Raw genomic sequence first — 15,364 nt, 5'->3', positions numbered from 1 at the left:
CCCTATGAGGTAATCACCACCTCACACTTTGCCTTTCAAGATAATCTGATGCAAAATATAACCACTTACAGGTTTTTTTTTTTTTTTAAGATTTTATTTATTTATTTGAGAGAGAGAATGAGATAGAGAGAGCATGAGAGGGGGGAGGGTCAGAGGGAGAAGCATACCCCCTGCTGAGCAGGGAGCCCGCTGCGGGACTCGATCCCGGGACTCCAGGATCATGACCTGAGCCGAAGGCAGTCGCTTAACCAACTGAGCCACCCAGGCGCCCCACTTACAGTTTTTTAAATACCAATTTTTGTTCTCACATTTTTCCCACTCTGGTCTTGGCTAGAACATGAATGTTCTCTTGCACCAGTTCCATACATCCTATGCCTGTGCTTCTATCACCTTTGTAATTCTACAGTGGGGGCCAAGAGAGGGGGCACAAAATGAAAACCAAATCTAATCAAACAAAATAAAACAACTTTTCTTTTTTCTTTTATTCCCCCCTGGGAAGTTTACTGTAACCCTATGGGCTATGTTTAGTTAATGATGTTTTTCGAGCATCATGGTGTATTTTGAAAAGCCCCATCATAAACCACATATATAATACTCATAATACTCATTATATTTTATCTAATTATTCTAAATTCTATGATGGCAGTGACCATGTCAATCTTGTGTACTCCAATGGTAAATGCCTGGCTTAAAATAGGTTCTCAATAAAAATGAATTGATTCATGAATTGATTTTCATTTGCAAAGATATTAAACCCCAATAGCTGTTTTTGTTTAGTTTGCTTGCTTTATAGTGATTTTATGTATCACTTCAGAAAGCACAATAGTAAGAAATAAACTCATGGATTGGCAACTATTTCTTTCTTTTTATAAACTGGCAGAACTATGTTTCTGTATTTCCCTTTAACAACTCTAATTTTGTCCACAATAATACACCATGATGTTCACTCACCATAACCATTTTTCAAGGAGTACAGGAAAATGAAAAATAAATAAATAAATAAAAGGGAAAACATGCATGCACACCTTGATGGGATACAGTAGCATTCAGCAGGATGAAAGAGGCTATGGGATTGGATCAGAACAATTAGGGTATTCAAACTCTTATCTAGGTTTTTCAGACCCTTCAGAGTAGGAGTCCTTGTAAGATAATTTTACCTATGACAAACTAGTTAGAGATTATAATAAGCCCTTTAAATCTAAAAAGGCTAACCATTTGGAGTAGGGATAGATAAATAGAAAAGCAAAGTAATACTTTTCAAAGTAGCCACATGAAGTCCTTTCTGAGACTTTCTCTTGGATGCTAAGACCACAGATTTACTTTTACCTTAACACTTTGCACCTGTGTCTCCCCTGCCCTGAGGATTTATTGGACTGCTTGACCAAGAATGATGCCATAAAACCTGTGTCCTGCTATTGGGACTAAGAGTAACTGACACTTGTTCCTGAAATCTACAATTGAGTAAGTAGTTTTAATCCACACAATTTAATCTCTGTCTGGGTTCTCACATCCAACTATCCTATTAATTACTCATATGAAACAGAAACATATCTGCAGTTATAAGCAAAGTAGTTTTTGTTAGATTTATTGCATTTGTATTGTTATCAATAGCCTATAAAATTTGTGATATAAACCACAGATACTTAGAGAATATTTCTATAAATACAGTTTTATATCACTGAGAGCACATTTGGGAAACTGGTATCACAGTAGAATATTTAGACTCTTCCAAGGTAAGATCCAAAAATTGAAGAGTCTCTACTTTTACTTAGTGTGACAAAAAGCAAAGGTGATGTAATATTCTAAATAACTGTGGAATCAAGAAAAATTGAACTAGAGATAGAGTTTAGTATCTCATACAAAATAATAATAATATGGAAATACAAAAAAATAGGATAACAGCATTTGAAAGAAGGTGGCACCAAATACATTATTTCTCCTTTGCTGTAATATTATGAATGTACTAGGTAATAACAGATATAAAAACATGTTACTAGTTCTTTTGCAGAGGGAAAGGATTTAACTGAAATGCAGGAAATGAGAAAAATCAACTGATATAAATCATAAAAATTATGATGTGAAAAAGGTAAATACAGTATTTCTGAACATTATAAAATAAAAAGAACTTTATCATTATTCTTTCGTCATACCAAGTCCAGGCTTCTTGCAATTCTCAGCTCTGCCCAGGAGAGCAGCTGATCAGCAATGTGAGAGGGTGGTTGTCCATAGATAGATCTGTTGAAATATTGAACTAGAAAGTGATGCCAAGTGTAAGGCATTCAGAACACACTGTTGAAGTATGAGACTGAACTAAGCAAGTAGAAGAGACAAAAGCAAATGAATTTTAGTACTTAGAGAGAAGAAAATAGAGAGTAGGACCAGGGATGAATTTGAGGGTTGAGGTTGTTTGGAGATGTGTTACAAGGCACCAACTTTGAAGAAAAAGTGTTTCAAGTCTAAACACCCCCATTTACTACCTACATGGTAAGGATCAAATTGATTAGTCTAATCACTAAGACATTTTTCTCATCTGTAAAAGAGAGCACTAACACATTACTGAGTTTTGTGAAAATTAAAAATATTCTTTAGTTAATCAATATTTATAGCTATTGTTAAATGTATGACTTCATTCATCAAAAATATCCATAAAATTGTTTATTTTTCCAGTCTGCATGTACGAAGCTTGGAAGTCACCACTTTATCTTAAAAACAAATAAAAGGCTGAACCAACTGAAAAAGCAATAATTCTTAGATCTTTAAGAGAAGTGAGATCACGGGGCAAATTGCTGCAGGCAAAATTGGAGAAATTGACAGGTGAATACAGAGAAGCACAACTTGCTGAAGCAGAAAACCTTGGACTAAAAATTTCATGAGAACAAGTGGTGGGTAGAAAGACCTAAGCTGTTATTTTTGAATTGCTAGAGATTCAGTGTGGACAACCATAGAAGTTAAAAACTCAAGGAAGACTCAGTCATAGAGGTGGGACTACACTTTCCAAAATGGAAAGCAAGCCAACAAACAAAAAGTCTGGAAAAAAAAAAAGTACAGAATATCCAAGAATTATGCTACAACTACATAACATATGTGCAATGGAATACCAGAAAGAGGAAAAGAAAGAAAGGAACATAAGTAATATTTGAAAGAATAATGACTGACAGTTTACCCAAATTAATGTCAGACACCAAAGCACAGATCCAGGAAGCTCAGAGAACATTAACCAGAATAAATGCCAGAACAATGACAACTAGAAATATCATTTTAAACTATAGAAAATCAAAGATAGAGAAATAATTCTGAAAGAATACAGAGGAAAGGGGCGCCTGGGTGGCTCAGCCATTAACCGTCTGCCTTCGGCTCAGGTCATAATCCCAGGGTCCTGGGATTGAGCCTCGCATCGGGCTCCCGGCTCGGCGGGAGGCCTGCTTCTCCCTCTCCCACTCCCCCTGCTTGTGTTCCCTCTTTCGCTGTCTCCCCCTCTGTCAAATAAATAAATAAAATTAAAAAAAAAAAAGAACACCTTACCTGTAGAGGAATAAAGATTAAAAATTACATTTGATTTCAGCTCAGAAACCATGCAAGCAAGAAGAAAGTGGAATGAAATATTTAAAAGCATTGAGAGAGAGAGAAAAAATTAAAACACCAACCTAGAATTCTGTACTTAGAAAAATGATCCTTTAAAAGTGAAGGAAAAATAAAAACTTTCTCAGACAAAAATTGGGGGTATTTGTTGCTAGTAGACCTGCCTCACAATAACGTTAAAGAAGTTCTTTAGAGAGAAGAAAAACAATATAGGTCAGAACTCTGATCCATACAGAGAAAGAAAGAACATCAGAAAAGAGAAAAGTGAAGGTAAAATAAAAGCTTTTACTTCTCTTAATCTTAATTGATCTAACAGATAATTGTTCAAAAAATAATAACAATATTTTTGATTATTTATGTTTATGTATAGGCAAAATATATATGTAAATAGCTATTAAGCCATCAAAAGTTATGGGAAAGATATAAATACATATTACTAAGTGTAGCTAGCTAATCTAGAAAGGTTATCTACTGTACGATTCCAACTATATGACTTTCTGGAATAGGCAAACTATGGAGACAGTAAAAAGATCAGTGGTTGCCAAGGATTAGGAGAGATGGAGGGATGAATAAATAGAGCACTGAGGATTTTTAGGGCAGTGAAAATACTCTATGTGTAGCAGCATAATGATAGGCACATATCATTATAAATTTGTCCAAACCCACAGAATGTACAATACCAAGTGTGAACCATAATAGAAATTATGGATCTATATCTATATCTATCTTTATATCTCTATATCTATCTACCTATCATCTATCATCTATCTATCTATCTATCATCTATCATTTATCTATCATCTATCTATCTATCTATATATCTATCTATCTATCTATCTATCATCTATCTATCTAATCTGTTTATGTATAAGCAAAATGAATGATAGCAATGATTCAAGGGATGGGAGAGAGGAATTACAATTATTTAGTTATACTCTGAAGCAGTATAGTGTTATTCAGAATGGACTTGGATTAGTCATAAATGTATATAGCAAAATGCAGGGCAACCACTAAATTTTTTTTAAGTTTAATATACTAAGAAAGAATAGAGAATGAAATCATATAAAATTCTCAATAAAACCATAAAAGGCAGTGAAAAAGTAGCAGAAAAAAAATAGGAACACAGAACAAGGGCAACAAATAGAAAACAGTAATGAATATGTTAGATATTATTCCAACCATATCAATAATCACTTTGAACATCAATGGTCTAAATGTACCAATTTAGGGGTACCTGGGTGGCTCAGTTGGTTAAGTGTCTGCCTTTGGCTCAGGTCGTGATCCCGGGGTCCTGGGCTGGAGCCCCGTGCCTTGCTCAGTGGGGAGCCTGCTTCTCCCTCTCTGCCTCCCCCTGCTTGTGCCCATGCTCGCTCGCTCTCTCTCAAAATAAATAAATAAATAAATAAATAAAATCCTTAAAAAAAACATGGAGGAAATCTAAATGCTTATTATTAAGTGAAGTCAACTAATCTGGAAAAACTAACTACTATATGACTCTAATTATATAATATTCTAAAACAAGCAAAACTATTACAGACAATAAAAAGATCCATGGTTGCCAGGGTTAGGGGGAAAGGAAAGATAACTAGGTACAGCACAAAGGATTCTTATGTAGTGAAAATATATGTACCACAGTGATGGATATATGTCATTATAAATTTATCCAAAACCATAGAATAGAATATACAACATCAAGAAGGAACCCTAATATAAACTATGGTCTTTGAGTAATAATGATGTATCTATGTAGGCTCATTAATTGTAACAAATATACAACTCTAGTGGGAAATATTGATCAGGGGGAAGATTGTATGTTGGGGCAGGGGATATATGAGACATTTTTATACCTTTGCTTCAATTTTGCTGTGAACCTAAAACTACTCTTAAAAAAATCTAATAAGCATTTAATCAGCACAAGTGTCTGATCCATCCATCAGATACTCTGCTTAGTGTTAGAGTTTTGAAGACAAATAAAACAGTTCCTTTAATAGGTTCCCAGTCCAACAGAGAAAGAAAAATAAACATAGAAGGAGAGAGAATTGAAGAAGTCAATAAATGCAATGAGGTAATATTACAGGAGCAATAGAACTTAGATATTAACCTCAATTCAGTCTTATAAAATGAATTGTAATAGGGAAGGACTCTTTCCAGGAGGGAGCACAAAGGGAACTTGAGAATAGAGATGTTCATTGTCTTTCTAAGTATGAGAACTGCAATTAGTGTGATGAGGCTGAGGAATGAGGTGTGACTGAATAAAATAAGAGGTAATAGGAAAATCCATGATTTGTGTGACAGATTAGTTAGGACGCTGTCTTAAACTACACCTTTCATACTATTTTCAGATTTGAGACATTTCTCCCAGTGAAATCTTTCAGACACTCAACAGATCAATTGGTAAAGATGGAATAGCCCTGTTTGAAGCGGGTGACAAGCCTGGGATCCCATATACTCCTCCATTTCTTCTCTGGCCAACAGTCACTTCTTTTTACCATCCCCCCACCAGAACTGGAGTACCATTTCAAAAACCTCTGCTATTTATAATGAGGACCCAGTGAAAGCTTTAAAAGCAGGCGGGTAAAACTAATAATGGTGAGGAGTCTGAACTAAGTGTGGATGGAGAAGCGGGCAGCAATATATAGCAATTCTACTTTTCAAAAGTTGCTTTGCTCCTCTCATTAGAGCACTTCAATCCAAATGACACAAAGAATTTGTTGTGGCAGAAGCGACCTTATGTGGCATTTCTTGTCACTCTGGATAGGTTTAACTAAATTCATATATCCTCCCTGAATTGTATCAAAGGCACCATGAGTGTCACCTCAAAAGACCCAATAAACTATAGACCCATGTTCCCTGGGGCAAAGATAGCGTCTAAGGAGACATGTCAAAATAATTAAACCACCATAAACTGACATTAAACATTTAGGTAGTAAATATGTAATACTTGACTATAGTCAAGCCTTGGCCTCCTGTGGACTTTTTCCTTCAGTTAAAGATACAAGCAAAAACTCAAAAAGTACATGAAAAAAAAATGAAATGAGGTCTAAAATTGCAAGTGAAAATTTGGGGAAACATTGTAGAATATGTAATCTATGGAAATAATTTGGACACACATTTTTAAAACAAAGAATATTAGAGATATTCTGCAAGTAGAATTTTTTTTAATCTTAGAAGAGTTTTAATTACCCTTTTCTTCAAGACCTGTTTATTATGTACCTACTAAGTGCCAGATATTGAATGATGCTGACTTGACATAGATCAGTTTGCTACTGCCCTAGATCCTCTTCTTGAAATGTCTTCTCTCAGACTGCCATATTTATAGATCTCCTCTGATCTATGTCTGTTCTTATTTCACTTTTTCAGAGAGATACTTTCTGACTCCTTTATACAGTAACAATGACCACTCTACCCCACCAGTCCACATCACTCTGCACTCCCCTTATGCTGCTTTAATTTCCTAGATAGTAATTGTCACCATCTGCCATTCTATATATTCACTTTGTATATGTCTATCTTCCTTAGAATCGAAGGCATGGCCTTTGTTTTGTCATTATCCCTCCTCTCTATTCTGACAGCTAAAAGAAAGACCAAAGCTTCCTCCTTTCTGGGATTTTTCATTCCCCCCCAGACTCTGGCTTCCACCCTCTTTCAAACTGAAGCCTCACCCATGGATGAGTAGTTAAATGGTACAAGAGGAGACACAGGATGAAAGTAACTGAAGAATTAAAATTTAATATATTGGATTTGAAAAAAAAAGATTAGGTTCCATACAGTTATTAGGAGGGAAAGTCATGTATAAATAATTGAAGTAGAAATATTTTAGTGGGTTCCCAGCCTTTCTTGGTTGCTAGATAAACAGACACATTTTGGTGTATTCTTATGGTAATTTTCTTATTTTGTATAAAAGATAAAAAAATTTTCTTTTTATTTTGAGTATTTTTTCCTTCAGATTATGGTTATCACAGAAGCATGAGAATTAAATCAATAATCAATTCCATTATTGTTTCTAATGATTTCAAGAAAAGCTCTATGTGGGACACAAAAAGTGCAAGACATTTGAGTACTAACTCTTGGATAACTGTATTAGTAAAAACAATCCGATCTTGCAAGGTGGACAAGCTGGTACAAACTAAATTTCATCATAAGTGTCCCCAGATATCCCCACCCCATATAAAGATATATTTGATTATGGAGTGGGTTGGAAAAATTATCCTAAATGTTTTATGTATAATGTATTAATGGCTTAAACTACTAGGAAAGTGAGAAAACTTGTCAGTTGGTTTTGTAGAAACAGGTTGTCAGACTTAGTTACTGCCATAAGACTTTTGTCCTCAGAAAACATATTTTCTCTGCCCTGTATTCCATATTATCATTGTCTGTATCATTCTAACTTAAATATTTTACTTTGATAGATATTGATGTTAAGCCATTAATATATATTTTTAGGTATCACACAAAAATAAGCTAGTAAAAGAGAATACAAAACTCAATTGTTTTTAAAATATGTCCTGATAGGTCATAGCATCATAAATGCAAATGTCTTTATTTTTTTTTTTTTAAAGATTTTATTTATTTATTTGAGAGAGAGAGAGAGCGCAAGAGGGGGTAGGGTTAGAGGGAGAAGCAGACTCCCCGCCGAGCAGGGAGCCCCATGTGGGACTCGATCCCGGGACTCCGGGATCATGACCTGAGCCGAAGGCAGTCGCTTAACCAACTGAGCCACCCAGGCGCCCTGCAAATGTCTTTAATAACTAGATGCCACTCGGGGCACCTGGGTGGCTCAGTTGGTTAAGTGTCTGACTCTTGATTTCAGCTCAGGTCATGATCTTAGGGTTGTGGGATCAAGACCAGAGTTGGGCTCTGTGCTCCCTGAAGAGTCTATTTTCTCTCTCTCCCTCTGCCTCTCTTCCTGCTCATGCTCTCTCTCTAAAATAAATAATAAATCTAAAAAAAAAAAAAAAACTAGATGCCACTAAGTGGAAGAGTGTGATTAATTGAATGAGTAAAATGAATTATTCAAATAATTCAAATTCATTTTTAAATATTTTGAGCAGAGAGAACATATTTGATAATAGATTTAAGCCTATAGGTCACCAATTTATGACTCTTTCTCTGGCCTTAATTTTTTTTTCAAGAAATGGCATACATATGCATATATTTCTGTGTGTACTAATATATTTTCATGTTTCCATCTACACATACCTTCAATTATCCTTGACTAATTATTGAAATATCATGTGAAAATTCCTGGCATTTCTGATTTTGCAAATTAACTCTACTTCAAAAATTTTTAATTGAAAATTACCTTTATAATTAATGCATGTATTCATTTTCAAAAATCAAATAGCATCACTACATTTAAAATGAAAAAAGAATGGCCATAATTCTCCATATCCTTTATTCTTATTTCCTATTTTAATTCTTCTTTTCTTTTGAAAATTACTAACATATTTCTGAATAATATGGCTATGGTATTGATTTTTCAAGGTTAGTAATTATAAACTGTTTTCTAATGAAGATGATAGTTAACAAGTGTGGTATTAGGTCCTCCCACATACATTTTTCCTGCTCTATACCATATTTCTAAATTCATCCCATAATTTCTAAATAAGTATTTAACATTTACATCAAGATTAGAAAATACTTTCTCTGCTGACTTATTTCACTTAGCATTATACTCTCTAGTTCTGTCCGTATCCTTGAAAATGGTAAAGGTTCATTCTTTTGTATGGCTGAATAATATCCCAATGTATATATATATACCACTTCTTTATACAGTCATCAATTGATGGACACTTGAGCTGCTTTCCTATCTTGGCTATTGTAAATAATGCTACCATAAACACAGGGGTGCATGTATTCCTTTGAATTAGTATTTTTGTATTCTTTGGGTAGATACCCAGTAGTGGAGTCCTGGATTGTAGGGTAGTTCTATTTTTAACTTTTTAAGGAACATCCATACTGTTTTCCACAGTAGTGTACAATTTGCCTTCCCGTCAACAGTGCACAAGGGTTTCTTTTTCTCCACCTCTTGGCTGACACCTGTTGTTTCTTTTATTTTTGATTTTAGCCATTCTGACAGGTGTGAAGTGGTATCGCATTGTAGTTTTGATTTGCATTTTCCTGATGATAAGTGATGTTGGGCATCTTTTCATGTGTCTGTTGGCCAGCTGGATGTCTTCTTTGGAGAAATGTCTGTTCACATTTTTCTGCCCATTTTCAATTGGGTTATTTGTGTTTTGGGTGTTTAGTTGCATAAGTTCTTTATATATTTTGGATACTAAACCTTTATTGGATATATCATTTGCAAATATCTTCTCCTATTCCATAGGTTGCCTTTTAGTTTTGTCGATTGTTCTTAAGAAATAAATGAGCAAATGGAAAAAGAGAGAGAGAGGAAACAAAATAAGAAATAGACTCTTTAAAAATTTCATCTGAATTTTGTTAATTATCATAGAAAAAAACAGCTTAAAAGAGTTCAACTTAAATGGCATTATGACAAATACTTGTTCCATATCCAATTGTAAAAATTATAAATTGCATTTTCAATTAGGTTCTGGAAAACATACTAAAGGGCTCAATTATCATTATCTCTTTGTTTCTTCCAAATTTTTATTTAAATTCTAGTTAATTAACATCTAGTGTAATATTGATTTCAGGAATAGAATTTAGTGATTCATCACTTACATTTAACAACACCGAATGCTCATAATAAAAAGTGCCCTCCGTATTACCCATCCACCCACTTAGCCCACACTTACCCACCTCCCCTCCATCAACCCTCAGTTTGTTCTCTATTGTTAAGAGTCTCTTATGGTTTGCTAGACTCTTATCTATAGAGAACAAACTGACAGTTACCAGAGGGGAGGTGGGTGAGGGAATAGGTTAAATAGGTGGTGGGGATTAAGGAATGCACTTGTCCCGATGAGCACTGGGTGATGTATGGAATTGTTGAATCACTGTATTGTACACCTGAAACTAATATAACATTGACTCTTAACTAACTGGAACTAAAATAAAAACTTAAAAAAAATATTAGAACATATTGTTTATAACTTGTATAATATTTTTTAATCTGTAATTAATAATTACACTTTTGGTTACTTTTATGTATATCATAATTTACTTCTAGCATATTCAGGCAGTGAGATAAATAATTTTCTCCCCACATCCATCTCTCTCATTCTTTCTCATCCTTTCTCTTTTTTTTTCTCTCTTTTTAAAGCATACTATCTGGGAATCTCAGTTCTTCTGCTCCTATTTCAACTGACTGATTGTGTTTTATGCTTCTTGTACAGCTATTTTCCTGGCCCCTCATCAACATCTTTCTATTCTTTTGAAGCCCATGGTTTTTTGTTTTTTGTTTTTTGTTTTGTTTTGTTTTGTTTTTGATTTCCTGTAGTCTCCTCTTACTTGTTTTACTCCCTAGTTTTGAAAAGTGTGATTTTCAAACCTTCCTGAATGAGGCAGCATGGTAGGTAAATTGTTTTTTTCCCCCTAGGAACATACTGGTCTATTTTTTTTTTCTTTTTCTTTCTTTTTTTTTAATTAAAGGTTTTATTTAATTATTTGAGAGAGAGAGAGAGCAGGAGTGGGGGTCGGGGGAGAGGGAGAAGCAGACTCCCCGCTGAGCAGGGAGCTGCTGAGGGGCTCAATCCCAGGACCCTGAGATTATGACCTGAGGTGAAGCAGACACTTAACCCACTGAGCCACCCAGGTGTCCCTGGTCTAATCTTTTCTATCGTTATCTTTGATGGATATAAAATTGGTATATAATTTAAGTTGAAAGACATTCTCCTTCAGCATTTTCTTTTTTGGGGAATTTTGTTAATTGTTTGGTTTTTGTTTATCGATTGCTTTTGATTGTTGTTTCTTTAGTTTGCTACTTGTTGGTTTTCTTGTCATTTGTTTGCTATTTTGATGAATCATTGTTGGTTGTTTTTAAAAATGTTTTCTAAGTCATCTTATGTCTCAATATAATATGTTCTTATTTGATTATATTATTGATATTATTTTTTCTTCTACTGTCTCTATTATCATTGCTACCTCCACTTAATTGCATTTTAAGGTTTTGTTTTTGTTTTGTGTTTTTTGTTTTTTTTTTTTAGATTTTTTTTGTTGAAAGCTCTCTAAGCATGTTTGGTGCTTATCAATTCACCTACCTCTCTAAGAAACGAATTGATAGAGATAGCTTTTCAATTTGGAATCTTTTGTTCTTTTCTCTTTAAATCTGGAAAGAAATCCTCCAATCTCTTACATGAAGTCATAATCCTGGCTACCAGTGTTCCTGTAGTTAGGGAAAATAGAGAGGGTGAAAAGCTTCTAAATAGTCAACATATAAACATTCACTTAGCCTCCTCTTTTTAGGACAGTTGCCTCACTTCTGCTTTCAGCCATATCTGGTACTGGAAATCTCTGCTTCAATCTCACAAGAATTCAGTGTTCTGCTTTTCTTGGGATAGGGAAGGAGTGATCAATTTATGGTAAATTTTGGAAAAGGGAATCAATGCTAATTGCTTTTTAAAATGGATTTTTAAAAAGATGTTTCCGTTTGAAGCAATACCTCAAATCCTGTCTTCTCAATTCTTTAACCTTACAAAATCACTGTTTTGGAAGTGCTATGTTGTTATCAGTACACCATTTGCTTTACATCATCCACTTTTTTTTTTTTTTTTAATCTTTCATTTTAAGTTGCCTACATTGCTTAATTCTTTGTTCTTTGAAGGTTGAAGGATCATAACATTAATTCTCAAATTGCTACACAGTAGATTTGGCAAAAACCCATAATAACTGATGATCATTTGTTAATTTTTTCTTCTCAAAAGCTTACTTAAAGTAGCTGGTAATTTTTGAACTAAATTCATTTCCCTGACCACTCTAATTAACCAAGAAAACAATGACCAACTCCATCTTCTCATTCCCCAATCATAAGAAAAATTATGAAAAGAAACAATAGAAAGTTATAGAAAATTATCCAGTGATTAATGAGAAGAAAAAAGATATTTTTGACAAAAACCAAAGTAGGAATAAATATGTACAAACATCAGTTTGTATACAATGAATTATATTTAACAATGAAGAAAGATGAGAACAACTGGTGTTTAAATGACTTTGAATCCAATTTTTGTCTTTGCTCACTTAGAGGACCTCACTCTTTCATTAAAGCATTTTAATTGATAATATAACCATTATAGTCCTCTATAAGGTTTTCCTGGTCAAAATGGGCAAACAGTAAAAGCAGGACCTGATATGCCTCCTCCCAACTTTCCATTAAGTTATATATAAATGTGCAAAAAATTGGAAAAGTACTAGTACCATCTCAATAAAAAAGAAATAAGCAACAAGCCACAATCTCACATTATAAATCCACACAATTCAGTGACTAATTAACAAAATTTTTAGACTCTTGGATAAGCCCTAGAAAGAAAATGCTAAATGAGGTAAAACACATCCCTGCATTCATTGCTAGTCTCCCAGGGAAGAAAGACCCTGTGTATGTAAATGCATATGTAATGAGAGTAAGAAGCTAAGTACATGATGTTGTGGGGGGGGGGCAAAGAAAACTAACCCAGGTGGTAAGGGAGTTTCCTAGAGGAAAGTGTGTTCAAACTGAGATTTTATACATGAGACATGTTAAACTCACCATTTGAATTTAAAAATTTTCATACGGCCATACTATAAATTGAATCTAGAATAATGAATAAAAATGAATAAGATTTATCTAGGTAAAATATTACAAGTGGTGAGAAGAAAACTGTGTGAATAGTGATGGAAGATTGAGGACAGGGACTTTTGCTGCCTCAAACTTGGGATATAGAAATATACTGAACATAAAATTAAATTGTCATGTCCCAGTGATGATTTAAGCAGCCTTTGATCCTCCATCATCAGTCAGGGCATTGCTTTCCCATGCATTTCTAGATTATAACTCCTAGTGATGTGGAAATGTTGGGGTTTGGAGCAAAATGGTCAAGAAAGAATTCTCAAGACATCTTTGGTGCAAAAATGTGGTTTTATTAGAGCACAGGGACAGGACCTGTGGGCAGGAAGAGCTGCACTAGGGTTGTGTGGGGTGACTGATTATATACTTTCAAGTGGGGAGAGGTTAAGGACAGCACAAGCCCTCAAGGAATTTTGGAAACAAGGTTTCCAGGACCCTGTTAGCTATTGTTAGGAAAAGGTCATTTATTACTGTTTAGTAGACCCTCAGTCATGAGACCCTTCAGATGTATATCAGTGGACCAAAAGCTTGGAGGATAATTGCTAACATATATCTTGGGGGGTAGAGATAAAGGAAGTTTCCAAAGGAATTTCTCTTTGTTTAAGGTAGACTCACAGGATCCTGGGGGGGTCAGGATAATGTTAAGCTAAGCTTGCCTTTTGCCTTTAGCAAAGTGTCAACATCAAGGCAGTTGAGCTCCCAGAAGAAGGTCACTCTGCTTCTTCCAAGGATTTGTCAATGGGCTGTAAGTAGTAAAGAAATTTATTTTTTTTTTCTTTTGCCTTTGTTCCCTACATCACCAGGACCCCACCGCTAGAAAGTAGTATAGGAAAAAAGCTTGTATCCTGCAATCTTGGATGCTTGATACAAGAAAAGACCAGGAGACTTTTATGCTAGAAGGTATGGTTTCCTGTATTTACTATGTTGGAAATGGTTTTCTTCTAGACTAATAATAATAGTAACAAACTGAAGAAACTTCCTTGATATCTTCCCAGAGAGGGCAAATATATATGGTTTCTATGAAATAGAAACAGGGGTGCATAAAAAGCTAAAAGGATGAAATGATAGCAAAGATACAGAAAGAGCTGGTGGACAATATGAAAACGTTGTTGTGCCTAAATAGGGTGTCTCATTCAGATGGGGGCACCCAAATGTGGGGCGACGATCAGCTGGAAGCCAGTGGCGCAAAACATTCACCTGAGGCCGAACAAAGGAGATAGAAGTCTATTGAATACACTGTAGGGGAGTGGCAGACAGAATGCTGAGGAGAGGCTGTCTGCCAGGAGGCAGTGGGTGGGGCTGCATTTAAAGGATGAAGAGGAGGAGCTATGGCCACATATGGAATTCTCCCTTTTTTGGTAACTGTGCCTAGTTGTAAGTTGTCTATTGGTCAGTTAGGGCCTGTGGATATTTTAGGGTGGGTAGCCTGATGGGCCTGTCTGTATTCAGCCAAGTGGTCACTGTGGCTCTTTCTGCATTCTATTGCTCAAGCCTGTTGGCTTAAAAGCAGCCTCTACAACTGTCAAAAAAATATCAGAAATTAAAAAAAGGTATATTATAGAGCATTAAATTAGCTAAGCAGTGGGAAAGTTCACGAACGTTATGAAGTGAAAAAAACATAAAAGCTGAGAAAAAATTTTAAATGGATAAAAATCAGAACCTAAGACAACAGTAATATTATATATTATTAATTCATAACGGAAGCTGCTTTTTTTCTTAATTAAGAATATTTCTCAATCTGCAAATCCTAACACGTCTCCAAGTTTCAAGCAACGTTTTGAATCTCAAGGTTAAGCAAAATTTCTGACAAGCATCCCAGTAGACTATTTGTAATGGAGAAAATCAGACTAAATTTAGAATTCTTACACAATCACTGCTAATATTATAGACTAACTTATTATGTGTTAGGTACCCTGTTAAGTACTTTAGGCAAATAGCTCGAATAGTAACTCATTTAACTATCTGTGAAACTATAAAGTTGATACCCTCATTAAACTCATGTAACAATTAAAAATAGAGGTAAAATTACTTAGTCATATACAACACATAGTTAACCAATCCAAGATT

The sequence above is a fragment of the Phoca vitulina genome, unplaced genomic scaffold (assembly GCF_004348235.1).
Source record: "Phoca vitulina isolate PV1807 unplaced genomic scaffold, GSC_HSeal_1.0 scaffold34, whole genome shotgun sequence".
Classification (NCBI taxonomy): Eukaryota; Metazoa; Chordata; class Mammalia; order Carnivora; family Phocidae; genus Phoca; species Phoca vitulina.
Note: the sequence above shows the minus strand (reverse complement) of the source record.